We start from the raw sequence: 19,931 nt of genomic DNA, 5'->3' as shown, positions 1-19,931 counted from the left end.
GGCAACATATTGAGGCCGGCCACTACAGAGGCTTTTGTTCTTTTTTTTTTTTTTAAGATTTATGTATTTATGGGCGCCTGGGTGGCTCAGTTGGTTAGGCGACTGCCTTTGGCTCAGGTCATGATCCTGGAGTCCCAGGATCAAGTCCCACATCAGGCTCTCTGCTGAGCAGGGAGTCTGCTTCTCCCTCTGAACCTCTTCCCTCTCATGCTCTCTATCTCTCATTCTCTCTCTCTCAAATAAATAAATAAAATCTTTAAAAAAAGATTTATGTATTTATTTGAGAGAGAGAGCATGTGAGCAGGGGGAAGGGCAGAAGCAGAGGGAGAAAAGACAGAATCTCCCATAGACTCCATGCTGAGCGTGGAGCCCGACGCAGGGCTTGATCCCACAACCCTGAGATCATGACCTGAGCCGAAATCAAGAGTTGGAGGCTTCATCGACTGTGCCACCCAGGTGCCCCACTTACAGAGGTTTTCTGCTTATAACGTCACTTGCCCCTGCCCAAGGGATCAAGGGGTCCTCCTGCAACATCTTAACTGACCATGAAACCAAGACCCTTCCCCTCTTGATTCTCCCCACACACCCCCCACCTAAACCCTCCCCAGCCTGGCACTAGCTCGGCCATCCAGTTAGAACAAATGTCACTCCCCTGCTCAATAACCTTCGGTGGTTCCCCACTGCCAACTGGATATAGTTCCAGCCCATGAGCCTGGCCTTCAAGGTTCTCCATGGGCTGGCCTTCTGGTCTCACCCCCTCTGCTCCTGGACAAAGACTATCTCCTCTCAGGACTGCCAGGTCCTCTATCTTTCAGGCAAGCCCCGTGCTGTCCCACCTCGGTGCCCTTATGCCCACAGTTCCCCTCTGCTCTGCCTGCCTTACGATCCTACACAGCCCCACTCAAGCCACTTCATCTCCCTGCAGCTGGCCGTCCCTAAGTCACTCTTCTGGCTCCTCTGAAGTCACTTCTTCTGGCTCCTCCCGCCCCCATTCCTCACGTGTGCCGGGCTGAGCACACATAGCCTGCATCTGGCTTTTCACTCATGCCCAGCCCATCCGCCCAGCTTGCGGCCTTACCCTGCCCACCTCTGAACCCCACAGAAGCAGCCACTCCATAAAGACACAGTGCCTGATTGGCCAAGGACACAGGCATAGGACCCTCCAGAGTCCCAGCCCCTGGACTGGCTCGCTGTAGCCCCTCCTACTAGCCCTAGTCCACAAGACTGTGGACCCATCCTGACCTGGGGCAAGAGGGATTTAAGGCACTCCGGCCTCTCACACAGGGTCGTGGCAACCAGACTGTTTGGAAGCTGGCCTCTTTCTCAGGACTCCATTCACTGGGCACAGCTTCTGGTCTCCTGGGCCTCAGGCCTGGCCTTGATGACCTGCCCCAACCTCAGACTTTCCAACAGAGACCAGGAGACTTTTCTCCAAGGCCTGGGCCTTCTTTTTGCTGTCCAACTCTTTTTTTTTTTTTTTTTTATTATGTTATGTTAGTCACCATACAATATATTATTAGTTTTTGATGTGGTGATCCACGATTCATTGTTTTCGTATAACACCCAGTGCTCCATGCAGTACGTGCCCTCCTTAATACCCATCACCGGGCTGACCCATCCCCCCACCCCCCTCCCCTCTAGAACCCTCAGTTTGTTTCTCAGAGTCCATCGTCTCTCATGGTTCGTCTCCCCCTCCGATTTCCCCCCCTTCCTTTTCCCCTTCCTTCTCCTAATGTCCTCCAGGCTATTCCTAATGTCCCACAAATAAGTGAAACCATATGATAATTGACTTTCTCTGCTTGACTTATTTCACTTCGCATCATCTCCTCCAGTCCCATCCATGTTGATGTAAAAGTTGGGTATTCATCCTTTCTGATGGCTGAGTAATATTCCATTGTATAAATGGACCACATCTTCTTTATCCATTCATCTGTTGAAGGGCATCTCGGCTCTTTCCACAGTTTGGCTATTGCAGACATTGCTGCTATGAACATTGGGGTGCATATGGCCCTTCTTTTCACTACATCTGTGTCTTTGGGGTAAATACCCAGGGGTGCAATTGCTGGGTCATAGGGTAGCTCTATTTTTAATTTTTTGAGGCACCTCCACACTGTTTTCCAAAGTGACTGTACCAACTTGCATTCCCACCAACAGTGTAAGAGGGTTCCCCTTTCTCTGCAAACTCTCCAACATTTGTTGTTTCTTGCCTTGCCAGTTTTTGCCATTCTACCTGGTGTAAGGTGGTATCTCAGTGTGGTTTTGATTTGAATGTCCAACCTTTTAGTACAAAGCATCTGCCTGGCCTTTGACTCTAGTAGTAGTAGTTAAAATAACCACACCACAGTTGAGTTACTGTGCCCCTACTGCTCAATGTACATTAGTTCTTTCAATTTCCACCACAAACTCTAGGAGATACAAAGTACTATCCATTTCACAGATGAGAATCTGAGGCTCAGAGCGAGCAAGTGATTTGCCCAGGGTCACACAGCTGCAGGTACACAGCGAGGATTGGAGCCTGCTTCCGTTTGTCTCAAAGCTCTTGCTAAATCTATGAGGCCTCCTCCATAGCCCCCCAGCCTTTCAGCCAAACCCATTGGACCTGGGGGGCGTGGATTCTTGAGTCTTTGCAGTTGGATCTGTCTATACAGGGTTATACTCCCCTCTCCCAGGGGCAGACCTGGCTGCTGGTGTCAAGCACATGCAGGGCACCCCTCTTTCTGCAAGGATCCAGGCACAGCTGACCGCGGCCAAGAAATCAGCGCTTGTCTCCAATGGTGCCTCAAGCCAGCTGGTTCTCCTGCAGGACCTACACTCCTCTGACCCCTGACGCTGCCACTTTCCCTCCACCAGAACCACCACCCCTACCCCAGGCAGGACCCTCTTAACAGGGCCCCTTTTGTGCCTTCCTCAGTCTGCTCCCAGATCTGCCAGAACTCCAGGGCTCCCTGCCTGTCAGCCGCGCCCGCCCCGTCAAATGCACCTGCCTGTCCACAAACGTGAATACATCGAAACCCTTCACCTTAATTGTCGTTCTTTCCCAGCCAGTGGGGAGGGTTCTCCTCTATGGCTCTCTGGGAAGATTGGGGAGATTGGGGTTTCAGCACAGGAACCAGGACCAAGATAACAGGTGAGCCCCGAAGTGACCCCCGAGGTGACCCCCGACAGCTCTCAGGATCTTGCCCATCCCATCACTGCCTCGATGCCTTCTTTTCTCCTTTGTCACCTTCTCACAGGGAATGGGGATGGGATTGGAACTCAGATTTCCTGGCTGGGCTAGCAGTTGGACAGGGGAAGGAAGGGAAGTGGTTCCCCTCAGGTCTGTGACCCCTGACCTTTGCACGCACCCCCTTGACTCTGACTCCCACCCCTCCACATGCCAGAGCCCTTTTAGTTGCAAATGAGAGAAACCCCCTCCATCCAACTTAGGAGCAAAGGAGGAACTTCTCAGGGGAGCTCAGAGGTGTCCTACAGGACGCAGGAGCAGGTAGGACAGCTCGATCTCTGTGGACATGGAGCCAGACATGGGTGGCCCCAGCCCAGGGCCATCAGGTCTCCCTTTGAGACATCTCATCTCTGTGCTTCTCTCTGCAGGTTGGCCCTCTCAACTGTTAAGGCAAGGGGAGAAAAATGCAAGTCCCCAAACAACGGCCTTGCCCACCAGCTTAGCCCCACCCCTCGAAGGAGTGACACGGAGACTAATGTCTCCAATTCCCAGATCCCAGGAGAGGGGATCAAACCGGCCCACTTTGGAACAGGGATACTCTCTCCCCCATCAGCAGAGGTCAAGAAGATGCAAGCCTGTGGCAATGACAACAGCTCATAAGGCCTGGCGAGCATTTTCTCCTGTACTAGTCGCAATCAGCCTAAGGGGTAGATATTCTAACCAGTGGTTCTCAAACTGTGAGAGCACCACAGGTCCCGGGAGGGCTTGCTGGAATTAACATTGCTTCAGATCTCCCTTGTCCTGGAGCTGCTACAGCCTCTCAGGACCACACTTCAAAAACCGCTGCTCTTATCTTCTTGCTCCCATTCTATAGATAAGAATACTGAGGTGCAGAGAGGGGATGTTACCTGCCCAGGTCACACAGAAGATCTGGGATTTAGATCCAGGCCTATCTGACCCAGCAGTCCACGTGTTCAGCTCTGTCCCCTACTGCCCAGACCCCGAGGGCCCGTTAAGAAGAGGAAAGGAGGGTAAAGGGCAAAGAAGAAGTCAGGTGGGGGCTGAATGACAGTGAAAACAGCTCACACAGCACACAGCTCTGAGCACTCATGTTAATGCTTGTAACCTTTACAGTTATGTTCCCCTTTCACAGATGGGAACACTGAGGCACAGAGCAGTTAAGTGACTTGCCCAATATTGCACAGTGAATAATAGAACCAGGATTCGACGCAAGGCAGTTCAGCTCCAGAGGCCACGCTCCTGGTCACTGCTCTGCTATAGCAGGTGGGAAGCATGCCAAGGGGCTGTGTGGTGTAGCCGTTAAGAGCACTAGCTCTTAAATCGGACAGACCCAAGTTCAAGTCCCACCTGGGCTTCTCACCAGCTGTATGACCATGGCAAGTGACTGCCCCTGTTTCCTATTTTACCCTCTTACAAACAAATAATATAGCCACGAGCATCCTGCTATGCATCCTTGAGTCCTCTCAGATTAAATTCCTGGAAGTGGACTCCCTAAGGGCAAGGGTGTACAAACTTTGAAAGCTTTGAAATGCATTTCCAAATGCAGGGATGGGCGATGAAGCCTGAGCAAGCCAGGCCAGCTCCAGGCTTGCTGCCACCAGGGGGGAGCAGACACCATGAGAAGGACAGCCTGGAAGAAGGGCTCGTGGACTGGTGGGTCAGATGGGCCCCGGAGGGTGGGAGCTCCACCTTCCGCTCTCTCTTCTCCCCAAGCCCACCCCACTCCCAGCCTGGGCTATGAGCTGCTCAGGTGGGGCCCAAGGTCAGCTTTGAAGACCCGGTGTCTTCAAATCGTGGCTCCAGCATCATCATCCGCTGGGAGCTTGTTAGAAATGCAGGCTGGGTGACTCAGACTTGGGAAGAGGCCCTGCAGTCCATGTTTCTACAGCCCTGCAGGTGATTTTGAGGGAGGTAAAGTGTGAGAATTACTGCTGTAGACCAGGGGTTGCCAAACTTTTTCCATAAAGAGCCACACAGGAACGATTTCAGGTTTTGTGGGCCATAAATACGGTTTCTGTTGCAACCACTCAGCCCTGCTTCTGATGCCCGGAAAGGGCCATAGACAATCTATAAATAAGCGAGAATGGCTGTGTTCCAATCACTCTTTATGGACACTGGCAGGAGAGTTTTACACCACTTTCACATGTCACAAGGTATTTTTTTCTTTGGTTTTCTCTCCATCCACGTAGCGATGTAAAAGCCATTCTTAGCTAGCAAATTGCACACAATCTGTGGGCTAGGTCTGCCAACCTGCTCTAGACCCAGGTATGGTTCTAGGCTTCGAAGAAGAGCAGAAACTGGAACCCACAGCTGCCTGATTCTCAAGCACCTTCCATTAGGCCAGTCTGCAGAGTGGCCCACCTTGGGACATGGACAGAAAAACTCTCAATTATAAGACGGGCATCGCAATCCCCGTCCCAAGTGACCTGAGGCACCGGGTCTCCAACTGTAGGGCAATGAAATCCCCCGGAGACCGGCTAGTATCTTGGCCCCATCCCAGAGGTGCTGATTCTGTAGAATCTGGAGGGGCCTGAGGATCTGCACTTTTCTCAAACACCCCAGGTGAAGCCAGTGGAGGGGGCTCTCTGCCAGCGTGAAGGCTGAGCTAATGGATCTGAAAGTGTGACCACGAGTAACCCAGCATCCGTCCACAGAAGCCCCTCTATGGGGCTGAGGGAAGAAGGAGGAACAGACCTCTTATCTCTTGGAATGGATCCAAGATGAGAAATGCAAAAAAGGAGGGAAGCCTGGGGGCTCAGGAAGTGGAAGGACCTGGACGCTGTATTTAAACCCCACCTCTGTCACTTAGAGGCTGTGCCTTCTCCAGCTAAGTACTTAACCTCTCTGAGTTACTGTTTCCCCATCTGTAACATGAGGGTGATAATCATAGCCACTCCCAAAAAGCTGATGAGGGTTAAATGAGATTCTATGTGCAAAGCCCGTGGCACCCAGGAAGTCCTCCACAAGTATGAGCCACAGCTACGGGTGGGTTGCAATTAGAATTGAGGGGCTGCAAGGGGCAGGGCCCCTCAAACTTTAATGATTTGCACCTGGAGTCTTGGTAAAATGCGTATTCTGATTCAGGAGGCCTGGGGTGGGGCCTGAGAGTTTGCTTTTTCTAACAAGCTGGGGTCAGGGAATTGGTGATGCCATTGAGCCAGGAACCACTCTGGAAGTGGCCAGAACTAGGCCAGGGACCATTCTGGAAGTGGCCAGGGTTAGGAGCACTGGTTTAGCTTGCTGATAGCCGTGAACTGGAATTCTCTCATACCCGGGCAAGCACTCGGTGATGAACCTCTTACTGTTATTGCTGCTACTGTGGTCATTGTGATTATGTCCTGATGGTGACAGTGAGGGAGTTCACAGGCAGACAAAGGAAAGGACAAAGCATGGGCAGTCAGTTTCCTGCCCCTGAGCACCCCTTGCTCTGAGCACTGCGGGCCTCACCCCATTTCTCCTCCACATCCTCACCTCTCTGGTGTCCCGCTGACAACAGGGCACCAGGTGCCCTGCCTTCAACCACCCCCACCCAACACTCACACAGACACATGCCCTCCTTGTAGAACAAGCTGCAAGCTGCGTTTATTTTTGCACGTAGCCAGGAGGCATTCTCATAGACAGCCCTGTTGGCCAGATGCAGGAGAAAAGGGGGTGTTTGTTCAAGAAATCCAGCAGGGCCCACCCAGGGAGGGACACCGACAGCGAGGGGACCTGGCAGAGCAGGAAGCCCCCTGGATGGCAAGTCAAGAGCTCCCAGTTCTAGGCTGGCCTCGGAACCTGACTTACTGTGTGACCTCAGACGAGTTGCTACCCCTCTCTGAGGCTCAGACTTCCCCTCAGAAAGAGGAGCTTGAACTAGATCAACGGTACTGGACTCGCCTGGGACAGACACAGATTCTCAGGCCCACCCCAAGCCTACTGATTGGAAACCTAGGGGAGTTTGTGACCCCCTTTGGAGAAGGAAGAAGGCCTCTGACAGGGTCGTGACGGGGGAGGAAGCTGTGGCCAAGTCCCCCATCCGGCTGCCCCACCCACACAGAACATAGCGAGGACCCAGGTGGGAACAAAGGAGGCCAGACAGGGACATGTCACAGCCCAGAGAGCCCAGAAGATCCATGTTTATCAGACGAATGAATGAAGGTATGGCTGTGCAAAATCATTTATTGATAGATGAACCTTTCTTACTCCAGAGCATGCAGGGCCTGGAGACAGATAGACGTCATATATGCCCAGGAAATAGTTCAATGCAAGGAAGAAAGACCAAATGGAAGGAATGCCAAAATTATGTCCTGCCTGGGGCACCTGGGTAGCTCAGTCGGTGAAACATCCGACCCTTGGCCTCAGCTCAAGTCATGGTTTCGGCTCAGGTTGTGATCTCGGGGTCGTGAGATCGAGCCCTGCATCAGGCTCTATGCTGAGCATGGAACCTGCTTAAGATTCTCTCTCTCTCCCTCTGCCCCTCCCCCTGTTTCTCTCTCCCTCTCAAAAAAAAAAAAAATATATACATATATATATGTCCTCCCTAGAAGGAGAGGTCATGTAATAAAATCTCCTAGGCCCTTGGGGCAATCAATGGGAAGCCTTGGCATTTCCAGGGGAAACAAATGCAGGCAGGGAGAAATGTAACTGAGGTCAGGAATGGGCCCATATAATTCTCAAAACACCCCCCCACCCCGACATGGGTGCCGTTGCCCCGCCTCAGGCACACAGAGACTACAACTCATGCCCCAACGAGGCCACAGAGAACAGAGACTCGAGGAATCTCCAGAGGGAGGCACCAGCCGTGGACGTGCCGGTCCATGCGGAACAGACTTTCTTGAGAGCCCCCTTCCTCCCTTCCATTCTAGATCTTCCTGCCTCCCCCGCCTTGTTTTCCGGAGGTCTGTCACAGAGTCTTCTTGTGCCATGTCATCGTGCTTGTCCCTATGAGCACTTAGGGCATCTGGGGAGCAGGGAGGATGCACACGAGGCTACAGCGGACCGAGCGCAAGAGAAGCGGACTGTGGCGCCCAGAGCACCTGCTGTGCGTCAGGTTCCCACCCCGTGCTCCGTGCTCCTGTGCACGTTCCCTCCTGGCTTCTCACAAGCGCCCCCATGGGGCTCAAATCCCGCTTTGCTGGGCAAGGAAGTCAGCCCAGCTCTGTAAAATGGAGCTGTACTGGCTAATATTGGTGTGAGCACTAAATGAGCCAGCGTATGTGAAGTGCCTGCCTGGCACATAGTAGGCACACAACGCAAGAGTGGTTGTCATGAAGAACCACGCGCCACACCCAACACATAGTAAGTCCTCAACACATATTAGCATTGTCATCTATAAAGTGAGACTATCGGTTGTTGTTGTTTTTTTTTTTTTTTGAGACTATCGGTTTTTGTGAAGTTCCTTCGCATGGGCCACAAGGGACAAAAAAACTTTGCAAATGGAAAGGTCCTGTGCTCGCCTTGAGATGAATTTCCCGTCCTCCCTCCAGTGTGCGCCGGTAGCTGGGGAGTGTGGGCTGTGGCATGGTGCAGGCCTGTGCACGGGCTCTGGGTCCCAGATTCTGGGGCAGCTCTCCCTACAGGCCCAGGTATCCACGAGAGAGAAAGCTGGGTCCTCCTTAGAAGGGCGTTTGCACACCTTGCCTAGAACAATTTGGCTAATGTGATTAAAGACAATATGTAACTGTCAACTTTGCCGGGACCCACCCCAGCTGGTTCCAGGGGAAGGAGACCTGAAAACTGTGTCTTCATTCCTTCTGTGTCATGGTTCAGGCCATCGATGGCTTGTATGGAGGGGTTCGCAGGGCTGGAAGTCTGTAAGAGCCTGCGAGAGCGGTGAGCAGGGCAGTGTGCCTTCAACCAGGAGGATAAGAGTGTGACCTGGAGTCACCTGTCCCCTTAGAGCCTGCTTCCTCATCTATAAAATAGGGACAATTAAAATAAAATAAAACAAAATAGGGACAATAATCTATGTGCCATGGGCTACTGAGAAGATAAAAAGAACGTTCATAAGGTACCTGGGGCAGTGCCTGGCACAGAGGAAGCGCCCACTGCAAGTCAGGAAAACAAAAATTGACCTGCTGTGTGACCTCTGATAAGTGACTCTACCCTCTGGGACTCAGTTTCCTCATCTGTAAAATGGGGGGCTTATCCCTGGCCTGCCCAGGCTCTTCCTTCTGGAGCACTGTAATTAAGCCGAAGACTGGCGGGCCAGGTCCTTGCTGGCCCTGATGGACAGGCATAGAACATGCTCAGATTTCGGTGCTCCCCAGATCTGGGTTTGAATCCTGCCCCCCCTCCCTCCATGGGCTGTGGGACTATAAGCCAGTCCCCTCACATCTCTGGATCTCCATATGTTCAGTAGGATTGGGCATTTGTTATGGCCAGGCTCCCCGAGGCAGTCTGACGTAGAGAAAGAGCACTAGATGGGCAGCTAGAGGTCTGGGTTCAAGTTCTGGCCCGAGCATCTACTTGCTATGGGGCTTTGTGAACCACCCTTCCCCTCTGGAGCCCCAGGCAAAGGTAACGTGAGGAAGCCTGCATCCCAGACCCAGGAACAGCGGGATGAGGGCAGGGGAGGGGAGTGAAGACTCCTTTCCTAACTGCTTCTTAACCTCAGAAGCAGAGAATAAGAACAGTTGGCATTGACTAGGCTCCTCCTTTGTTCCAGGCTCTGTTTTCAACACTTCCTATGTCCGTTTAATTACCACGAGGCAATCACTGATATTATGCCCATTTCACAGGTATAAAAACTGAGGTACAGGGAGGCTATGTAATTTGGCCAAGACCCTCAGAGCTGGGACATGGACTAAAATAGTATGGCCCCTAAGCTGCTCTCTTGGAGTATTGATGATGAATCATTTAATGAGCACCTACTGTGCTCTACTATTCATCTTTATTGAGTTGACAGGCTCTAACTATTCATCTTTATTGAGTGATCCCTTTTCATTGTAATTGTAACAGCATCCTTATGAGGAAGGTGTTTCCTTGATCATAGGGATATGAAGGCCCAGAGAGATGCAGTGCCTGCCCCTAGTCACACAACCAGAATGTGGCTGACTGGGATTCTGATCCAGGCCTGCCTGTGTCTAGGGCCTGGACAGGACCCTATGCCACCAGGCTAGACAAGACCCCTCCCCAGAAACTCTCAGGAGGTGCTAAAGCAGGTGTCAAGAGAGACCCAACCACCGCTGTGTAGATGTGATGAAAGTCCATTAGGCCCTGCCCCAGGGCCAGGGAGGAGGGTCCCAGAACATAGCGAGGGGGTAGGGAGGCCCCCACGAAGGAAGTTTGGGAACTTTGAAGAGCTGTCCGGAGTTTCACACAGCATCAGAGTCACGAGGGCAGGTGTCTTTATTGAGTGCCAGCTGTGTCCGGGGCATCAGACTAAATTCTTTGTATTTGCCGTCACTGAGTTCTTATCTGTGATGTAGGTGTCGTTATTATCACCCTCATTTTCTGGATGAGGAAATTGAGACTCAAACAGGTGGAGTCATCAGTCCAGGGTCACACACGTAGCAGGAGGCAAACTCAGGTCCGTGTGTCTCAAGGCCATTGACTTTCAACAGGGCAAACCTTGCCTCCCGAGTTCAAGTGCTCCATGCATCAGGAGTGCATGGTATCCTGGGCCAGGCGGGTACACCGTGAGCGGAGACCTGCCCTGCCCCCTCCTGGCTCCCTCCCAGGGCCCTCAGAGGGTTAACTTCCCTGTAGCCCCGCGTCATCCCCAACCCTCTCCCCTGCATTATGAGGACCAGACCAGCTCCTTGCTCCCGGCAGCTGATGGGTTCTCTGCTCAGTGGTTCGCGCTCCAGATATTAAATTACTCATAAAATATTTGGCCTGTCCCCAAAGTGACTGCTACCGCCTCCCCGCGCCTGCTGCTCAACCCCCACTACCAGGTCAAGTTCTTCAGTGTTGGGGGGAGGCTCAGAATATGAACCGAACTTCGCCTGGAATTAGCCTATGTTAGTTCATCAGGGAGCTAGGGAGGGAAGAGGCTCTGGTTGGGTTGGGATTTTTCAGGGGCAGGGATCCTGTCTGTGACCCTCATTCTGGGTTCGCCAGGCCTGACCTGAGCTAAGGCTACTCCCCCAAATCCTGATACTGCAGAGTATGAAGAACCCAGGACCCCTGACCACCCCAAGTCCCTGATGACAAGGCCAAGGGTGATCTGGAATAGGTTCCCATTGTCTGAGGGGCAAGTGGTCTCTCCTCTCCTCCTCCCTCCCCCACTCGGTTGTCATGGTAACCACAGTGGGGGGTGGGAGGCTGGACTGCTCAGCTCCTGACCAGGTTACCCAGCATGCTCTGCTTTCACCCAGTTTTCTCCCTCGCTGCCCTTCAGCAGGGCGGGGAGGGGGCGGGGGGGGGGGGTCGATCCTGCCATGTCACCAGCCTATGGATGGTTCACATCCAAGGGTCACCACCTCTAGTCCCTTGCCTTTAGGCAGGAGGTTTTCCTACACAACCCTCAGGAATGGGACTTTTATGAATGTGGTTTGGCAGAGAATGATTTGGGGGGTCTCTTTTGGGCCCCCTGGAGTTAATGAAGTCAGTTAAGCCCCGGGATTAGAAGGTCGGGGTCACGGGTACGGCCCATGTTTGCAGAGTAACACCCCACCCACCCCTAGCTCCCACCAGCTGTTTCAGAAATGCCTGACGCTGGTTGTCTAGGGAACTGACGAAGGGGTGTGGATGGGGCCTGGCAACCCCAATCCCAAGTACCACAATCATAGTCCCTTAGAGCCCACACCCTGCAGGCTGGGCATTGGGAGCCTCACTTCTTTCTTTTTGTCCAAGAGAAGACACATTTTTACAACAGCAGTAGCTGTATTAGCAACTTCTCGTCACCCTGGCTTCAGAATCCGTAAATGCGACACCCAAATATACTGGGCTTTGGCCGTTATCATGGCGCCTCCATTTGGGGTATACTGCCACCAGGTGGCAGTAGTCACTGCAAAGGTGTAAGGTTTCCCTGAGATTCCAGGAGGTGATTTTCCAGTTTATATTCCTCCACAACCTATAAAATATAATGCCGTTGCTTTTTTTTACTTTTATATTAAGGTTACAGGACTTTATAAATAGCTGAAGTTAAGCAGACTTTAAACAAACCTCATGTTGGCAGTATTAACAGCAGATAGCAAAGATTCAGGAACCAGACTGCCTGACTTCAAATCTTGGCTCAGTCACTTGCTAGGTGTGTACTTGGGCAAGTTTCTTGCTGTGTCTGTGCCTCAGTGTCTTTCTCTGCAAAACAGAGATGCTAGAAGGTATCTCCCTTCCGGGGGTGGTTGTGAGGACTTAACGAGTTAATGCACATGTGGTGCTTAGAACAGTGCCTGGCACAGCATTAAGCTCTTACAAAATGTTGGTTATTAATATTTAAAGATGATGCATGAGAGCAAAGTTTCAAAAATAATTTGTATTCTGAGATTTCACGGGCATATCTTTCTCTATTCGGTCTTTTATCTGGTGTTTCTAATCTGGTGATTCGTTTCAGGGCTGCACTGCTAGGCACCACCAGTCTGCCCAGATGCTGCCTCCAGCTCGCTTGGCCCCACATTCAAGCCCATACCCTAATGCTTTCACCTCCTACATGTTTGCGGGGATCTGCTCCCCTCCACTCCAGACTCACTGACACCCTAATCTCATTCCTGACCTCTGCTGCCAGCCCCTATCTCTCGACCTGCTCCCCACAGACCCTATCTCCTCACTGTAGCTGCAGTGATTTTTCTAAAATAAAAATACTCCCCTGCTCAAATACCCTGCATGGCTCCCCAGCACCCCCAGGATAAAAGTCCAGGCTCTGTAGCTGTGTCCCATTCCACCCCATTTCCTATTCCAGCCCCATCTGCTTCCCTTTGCTATCAGAATGCTGTGCTCCTGCCCCAACGGACACCTTGCCATTCCCCCAAAGCCTCAGGCGCTCTCCAGCTCTCCGGCTGATGCGGGGGCCGGGGGGGGGGGGGCGGCACAGGACTGTGCCCTCTTCCCCGTCTCCTCTCTCTCTCCCCCGCCTGCTCAGCCTCAAGACTTGGCTCCTGTCTCCCCTCCTCTGGGAAGTCTTTCCTGCTCCCTCTGCAGCCTCCAGATAGGGTGAAGACCCTTCTTTGCGTGCCCTGACCTGTCTGCATGCCAGAAAGGGCCTGTCTTTGTCCATCTGCACCCTCGGAGATGCCCCGCACACGGCAGGCCCTCCGTGAACCTCTGGGGAACAAATCCAGAATGGCCATTGCATGTTGTTCAGCCTAAAATGTCCCTCTAGTCCATCTTCTCTGTCCCAGTACGTTCTAATCATTCTTCCAGGCCTGGGTAAGCGTTGCCTTCTCGGAGCCTTTTGGTCACCCTGACCCCCAATTTTATCCATGCATGACATAGTTCCCTCCCTCCTCCAGCAGGCGAATGTAATGGGCATGAACTCAACACCCGGAACGCCACAGCTGAAGCCGCAGGTCCTACGAGAGCGCGCTGCACACCCTCGGAGCTCAGGACACAGGTCGAATACATGAACAGGTGAAGGACAGAATTGTTGTCCAGACCAATGGTTTTCAACCGAGGTGATTTTGCTCCCCAGCGGATATTTGGCAATGTCTGGGGACGTGGTTTGTCACACAGTTGGGGGGGTGCAGAGTTGCTACTGAGAGCTGGTGGGACAGGATGGCCCCGACAGTAAAGCATCTGCCCCCAAATGTCCGTAGTGCCAAGGCGGAGCACCCCCGGTCTAGAGTCCATTACATTCGGATCTGTCCCCCTTGCGCACTGAGGGCCCTCAAGTGTGGGGTCTGATCTTAGTTCTCTGTTTCCTCTGCAAGCACTCAACAGTTGTTTTGTTTTGTTTTTTGTTTGTTTGTTTTAATAAAAATTTTATTTTATTTTTTTGGTATTTTTAAAAAATATTTTATTTATTTATTTGAGAGAGAGAGTGATCGAGAGAGAGAGAGAGAGAGAGAGAGGACAAACCGGGCTGAGCAGGGAGCCCGATGCGGGGCTCGATCCCAGGACGCTGGGATCGTGACCTGAGCCAAAGGCTGACGCTTAACCGACTGAGCCACCCAGGCGCCCCTCAAATAAAAATTTTAATAAATTCTCCCATCAGTGAGATAATCCCTGTCCCTTTCCTCTGCGCAGCAGCCACTTCTCACTTGGAGCCTGGTCTCAGATTCCCTGGTTTCTCGGCTGCAGCCTGCCAAGTGCCTCCCATTTCTGCTGTCCCAACCTTCCTTCCGCAGGTTTTCCCGATCCCCACTCTCATGAGGAATGAGCCCGCAGAGAAGGGAGAGCACATTTTGCCGATGGAAGGGAAAAGCTGGGTGTTGGGGGCCCCGGGTGCAAGAACGGGCAGGGCACTAACTTGCCCTAACCCCTCTGGGTCTCGGGCTCTCAGGGAGGTGATAAGCGGGGACTCAGACCCTCTCTGAACGTGTCCTAAGCATCACCCCTACTCCCTGCGTGAAGCATGCTTTCCGCTAACCCCAGGGGGTAGCCGGGACTTCTGGTCCTTCCCAGAGCCTGGGTGCTCCAGGCGCTCCAGCACACACGGGGTGCCGCTGTCAGCTGTGACCCCTGCGCCCCCAGAGGCAGTCAGACAAGCGGCCTTTGTGGTCTGGGCTCAGGCGGCCTCAGGGAGCGGCACAAAGGGTGGGAAGAAAGACGCCAATCCTCTTAGGGCCAGCGCCGAGCTTTCCCACTGCGGCCCATCTGCTCCCAGGGAGCCGGGCATAGCCGGCCGGCTGGCCCCACAGCAGAAAGCAAGCAAAAGCTGCCCAGGAATGAAAGACCGGCCTGGCCGGCCCAGATCCCCACGGCAAACACAGGCCTGGCCCGGGGCCTGGGAGGGGGCAGGGCTGAGCCGTCAGGAGAACACCGTTAAAAGCACCGCCCCAGGAGGGGGACCCCAGGCTAATCCCTGCCTGCCCTGTGCCTTCCCTTCCCACACCCGTACTCCAGGCTGGGGCAAAGGGACAAGGGAGGAGGAGAGGGGCTGAGATCCAAGGTCCTCCCTCGAGTGCCAGGCCCTCAGTGGGGCCCTTTGTGTGCAGACCTCTGTGTTCCTTGCAGGACCCTGTTTGACAAATGGGCTCAGCAAGGCGGCACTCGCCCAGAGTCACCCAGCTGCTAGATGGCAGAGCTGGGATCTCAGCTTGAGGCCGAATCTCAATTCGCTCATCCATGTAACTGCGGTTCCCTCAGCCAAGGCTCTTCAGCACCTCTGTTTCTCACAACAGCCCTTGGATAGATGGGGAAACTGAGGCCCAGGGACAGAAGGTGATCCGCCCAAGGTCACAGACCTCATGAAGTCCTGGCTCTATCTTGCCCCCTGGTCCCGGCCCCCATAACTCCATGTGCAACCTTGGGCCAGTTAGCCTCTATGGGCCTCAAGATCTTCACCTGTAAAATGGGGTAATATTAACCACTTCATAGGGTTGTTCTGAGCACTAAATTAATTAAATCATTACTTAGAGTCACTTAGAATGGTGTCTAGTTCACATTTAAGTGTCCCACAGTGTTAGCTGTTATTGGTTTTGGAACGGTTCACAGTAGTTTTGAGGCGTGGAAAGATAATGTGATTTGTCCCACCTTGTTGATGAAGAAGCTGGGGTTCAGAGCAGGAGGGTGACGCACTTGAGGGTAGGAGCAGAACGGGGACCAAAGTCACCTCTCTGGCTGCTTGTCCAGCACCTTTGTAGTCCTAGAGTTGGGGGACCCCTGACGCGGGCCCCAGGCCCCACTCTGCTGTCTCTGATTCACATCCTCAGGCTGGTCACGGCGCTCCCCCGGCCTCCCTCTCCTCAAACGTGAAGTGGGCACCTACAGAGAGGGTCATTCTGAGGGTTTGATGAGAGGACATATTCAACACGTTAGTTTCAGACCTGGCACACGGTAGGTGCTCAATAATGGCAGCCACAGTCGGTATTAAATGGGGCAGAGCAGGATGGATCCCAGAACAGGAAGAGAAGCAAACACTGAGTTTCTGCCCCTCGATGACTGGCCCCAAACACTCATTTTTCCCCCCGGGGTTGGGGTTTATCTGGTGGTGTGAGGAAGGAGCCAGGCGAGGGGGGAGGGAGGCGCTGGGATGCGGAAGGGGAGGTAGCAGCTGAGGTCCAGGCTGAATCCCTTCCAAGGAAGGAACCGTGGACCAGCTGCCCCCACCCCCCACTTCCCAGCCCTGTGAGGCCCTGAGCCCAGGACTGCTGGAACCCAGGATATCAGAGGCCAGATGCTGTCCTCTACACAAACACACCCCTGCTGGCCCCACTCGGACCATTTTACAGATGCTGAAACTGAGGCTCAGGAAAGGGGCCATGCCTCTCAGAAGGTCACCCAGCTCCTGAGCAAAGCTCAGGCCTCCAGCCAGCCTCGCCCCTCCCAGAAGGGATCTGGCCCTGGATCCACAAGACTCCCTCCACTGAAGAGCCACACAGGGGCAAGGCAGTCAGGGTCCTCATGCTCCAGGGGAAACAGGCTCAGTAAGCTGTCCCAGCCCCTCCATTCCCCAGCCCGGGAAGTGGGCTCTGCCCAGAGAATGGAAGTGAGTCCATGGTTCTCTCCTCTCTCCTCCTGCCTTCCTGTCTATCATTTTGCTGCTTGCTTTCCACTTCTCTGTCTCTCTGTCTCTCTGTCTCTCCTCTCACACACTGTCTCTCCTGTCTCTCTCACACTATCCTCTCTCTTGCTCGCCCTGCCCCACCCCCACCCAATGCACACTTCCCCCCAGAGAACCTGACTGTGTGTCCCTCTCCCTGAACTGGGGTCTCCCCTGCGAGCTTCCCAGACAGGTCGTGGTGCAGGGCCAGTTCCAGCCCTGTCGCCAACGCCAGGCAACTCTTTGCTCTTCTCATAGACCTTCTTCCTCTGCGCACCCAGCTTGGGGTACATGGCCTCACAAACATTCCATCCCCAAGAACCAGGGCCACTGAGTGATTGGAGAAGTTATATAAAAACTTTATTCACCTTTGGAAATGGTTCTTCCTCCAAATCCTGGTGTCTCTTCCAGCCTCCCTGGACAACCCTCCCATGCACTGTGCCCCTAGGGACCCCCATCTCAATCACCCAACCTGACCTCCTGCCCAAAGCTCTCAGATTTTCCCTTCTCAGAGCACAGTGAGCCTGTGGGTCCTGATTCTGATTCACCCCAAGATGCCACCAGCTGACCACAGCCTTCCCAGTTAACCTTGGCCTTGGGGGGTGAGGATCACGGGAATGAGACTAGGAATTAGAGACCCAAGGTTTTTAAATCCTGCCTCTATCCCATCCATACCTGGTTGAGGGGGTTGGACAAGTTACTTTACCTCTCTTGGCCTCACTGTTCCTCATCAGTAAGCTGGGGATAATTGCTGATTTGTAGTTGAAATTTAAGAAGCAGATATTACAAAAGAAATGGAGGCTAAGGTGACATTTCGCTGAATTCATGGATTAGCAAATTTACATACAACAGAATGTCTGCTCAGCATGAGCCCTTTATACTTAAGGAGAAACTGAGGCCTGGAGAAGGAAGGCCACCTGCCAAGAGTCCAAGAGCCAGCAGCAGTGCCCAGACTTGAATTCTGGCCTGGCTCTCAGCAGTTACTCAGTGCAGACTATCAAAGACAGCCAATTCCAGAAGGGAGATCAAAGACCTACTTCTTTATTCACAAAGAGAAATCCTCATTAAAACATGGCCAACGGCTGAGGCAACCAGGGAGACGGGCCACGTATGCACAAAAAGAGAATTAATGATCCCAGGCAGACTGTGCTGAGCGGCAAGAGAACCATTCAGAGGGTCAGCGGTGGAGAGCTGGGGTCAGGCTGGGAGTGGTCTGGGAGGGCTTCCTGCAGGAGGAAAAGACTCAGGCCAGCCTCGTGGGGAAGACAGGATGTCCAAGGAGAGTTGACTATAGCTACCATTTATTGAGCACCTACTGTGTTCTAGGCACTGAAAGGATGGGGATCCTATCCCCATTTCCAGAGGAAAAAACTGAGAGCTAAAGGACCAGTCTGAGTGATGTTGTTGGGCAAGCCAGGGCCAGAATTTAAAGCAGGTCTGGGATCCCCACACCTCTGAGCTGGTCTCCACCAGACCGCACTGCCCTTGTAGGGATAGCGGGGGTGTCTAGGGGGAAGAAGGGGATGGGAACATGGCCTGTCACCACTGCCATTTGTCAGAGCAAAATGCCTGGGGAGTGCGGGAGGAAGGGTCTGGGAAGGGCCTGACTGGAATGGCCGGTTGGGCCCAGGCTGAGAAAATGTCCTTCGAGAATGCCAGGTGGGGGATTCATGCATTCACCCAATCTTTGATTTAGCCAAATGTTTCAGAAGCATCTACTATGCAACAGGTCCTGTTCCAGATACTAGGGACACAGCAGTGACAAAGACAGGTGGCACCTGTCCTCATGAGGCTGATCCCTTGGGGAGAAGCATGGGGAATGAACACAGAAATAAATAAAATAAAAAATAAAACAAAAAGTAAGTAAAATTCCCGATAGCATATCGGTATCCCAGGGCTGCTGCGACAAATAGCCACAGGCTAGGTGACTTGAAAGAACCAAAGCAGAGCATCTCACAGGTCCCGAGGCCCGGGGCCTGGAACCGAAGGGTGGCGGGGCCACGCTCCCTCTGACGTTGAAGGGAGAACCCCTCCCTGACCCTTCCAGCTTGTGGTGGTTCCTGGCGTTCCTTGGCTGCTGACAGCGTCCCTCCAGTCTCCATGTCTGTCTTCACATGGCCTCTCCTCTGTGTCCTCTCCTCCCTTCCACAGAGGAGGAAACTGAGGCCCAGAGAGAAATGACTCACTCCAGGTCACACAGCCAGGGGTTGGGCAGCCGAGATGGAAGCCAAGTCTGACCGACGCCCAAGAGCTATGTGCGGGCCCCGGCTCTATGCTACATGTAAGGGGGGGTGCGGGACGCCTGGTACTTATGGGCAAGGAAGACCCTCGGCTCTGTGGGCTTCAGCCTGAGGGAATGGCTGTCAGTGGCCCGAGGCCTAGCCCCTTCTCTTGGCAGCGGTCTCCCAGATTTCCTCTGGGGGAACTCCTGTCCTTCCTGGCAGTCTATGTCATTTCGGAGGGGCTGACAATGCAGCCCCCACCCTTCCCGCCTCCCGGTCCAAGGGTGGGCACACATCCCAGGCCTGGCCAGTCAGCACAGTCCATTATTCTCAGACTGTGGTAACCTGTTCAAAAGTGGGCACGTGACTCGTGTCCAGGCAACAACAATCTGTCCAGGAATTCTGTGGACAAATATTGAGAAGAGGGAGTCCTCTTTTTTCCTTGGCTTACTACGGAGGAAGCCCTCTTGCCAACACCTGGGGAGAGAATGTTTGAGGACAATGCCCTTGAGGAGGGAGATGGAGGCAAGCGGACTGCTGACATCACGTGAGGGCCCAGGGCCCGCGTGGGGCTAGCATGTGGGGGGGCTCACCCCGTTGCCTGAGGAAGGACCAGGGCAGCCTGGGGCTGGCATTCCCACAACCCTGCTCAACCGTAAGAGACCCCACAGAACGGTAGCAGAGCAGAGAGCTGAGGTCAGGCCCATGGCTTAATGCCAGAAGGGCCCATCTTGAAGATCGCTACCTCCGCTTCTGCCTCCACCTGGCAAGGTGTCCAAATTCTCGAAACACAGCAGAGATTCAAAGATGAGGAGAATCCTCTCTAGTCTCTTCATCACTGAAGGCCTGACTATCTCCCACCCCTGAACACCTCGTGCACCACCTCCCCAGAACTCAGCTTCTGGGCCCCCAGCTCACCCCTCACTGTGTCCCCACTTCCCCTCTGAGCTGAGCCCTC

Source organism: Eumetopias jubatus, unplaced genomic scaffold (genome assembly GCF_037043125.1).
Source record: "Eumetopias jubatus isolate StellerSeaLion01/CBP00866 unplaced genomic scaffold, mEumJub1_p1.0 scaffold_4, whole genome shotgun sequence".
Taxonomy (NCBI): domain Eukaryota; kingdom Metazoa; phylum Chordata; class Mammalia; order Carnivora; family Otariidae; genus Eumetopias; species Eumetopias jubatus.
This window is presented reverse-complemented; position numbering follows the sequence as displayed.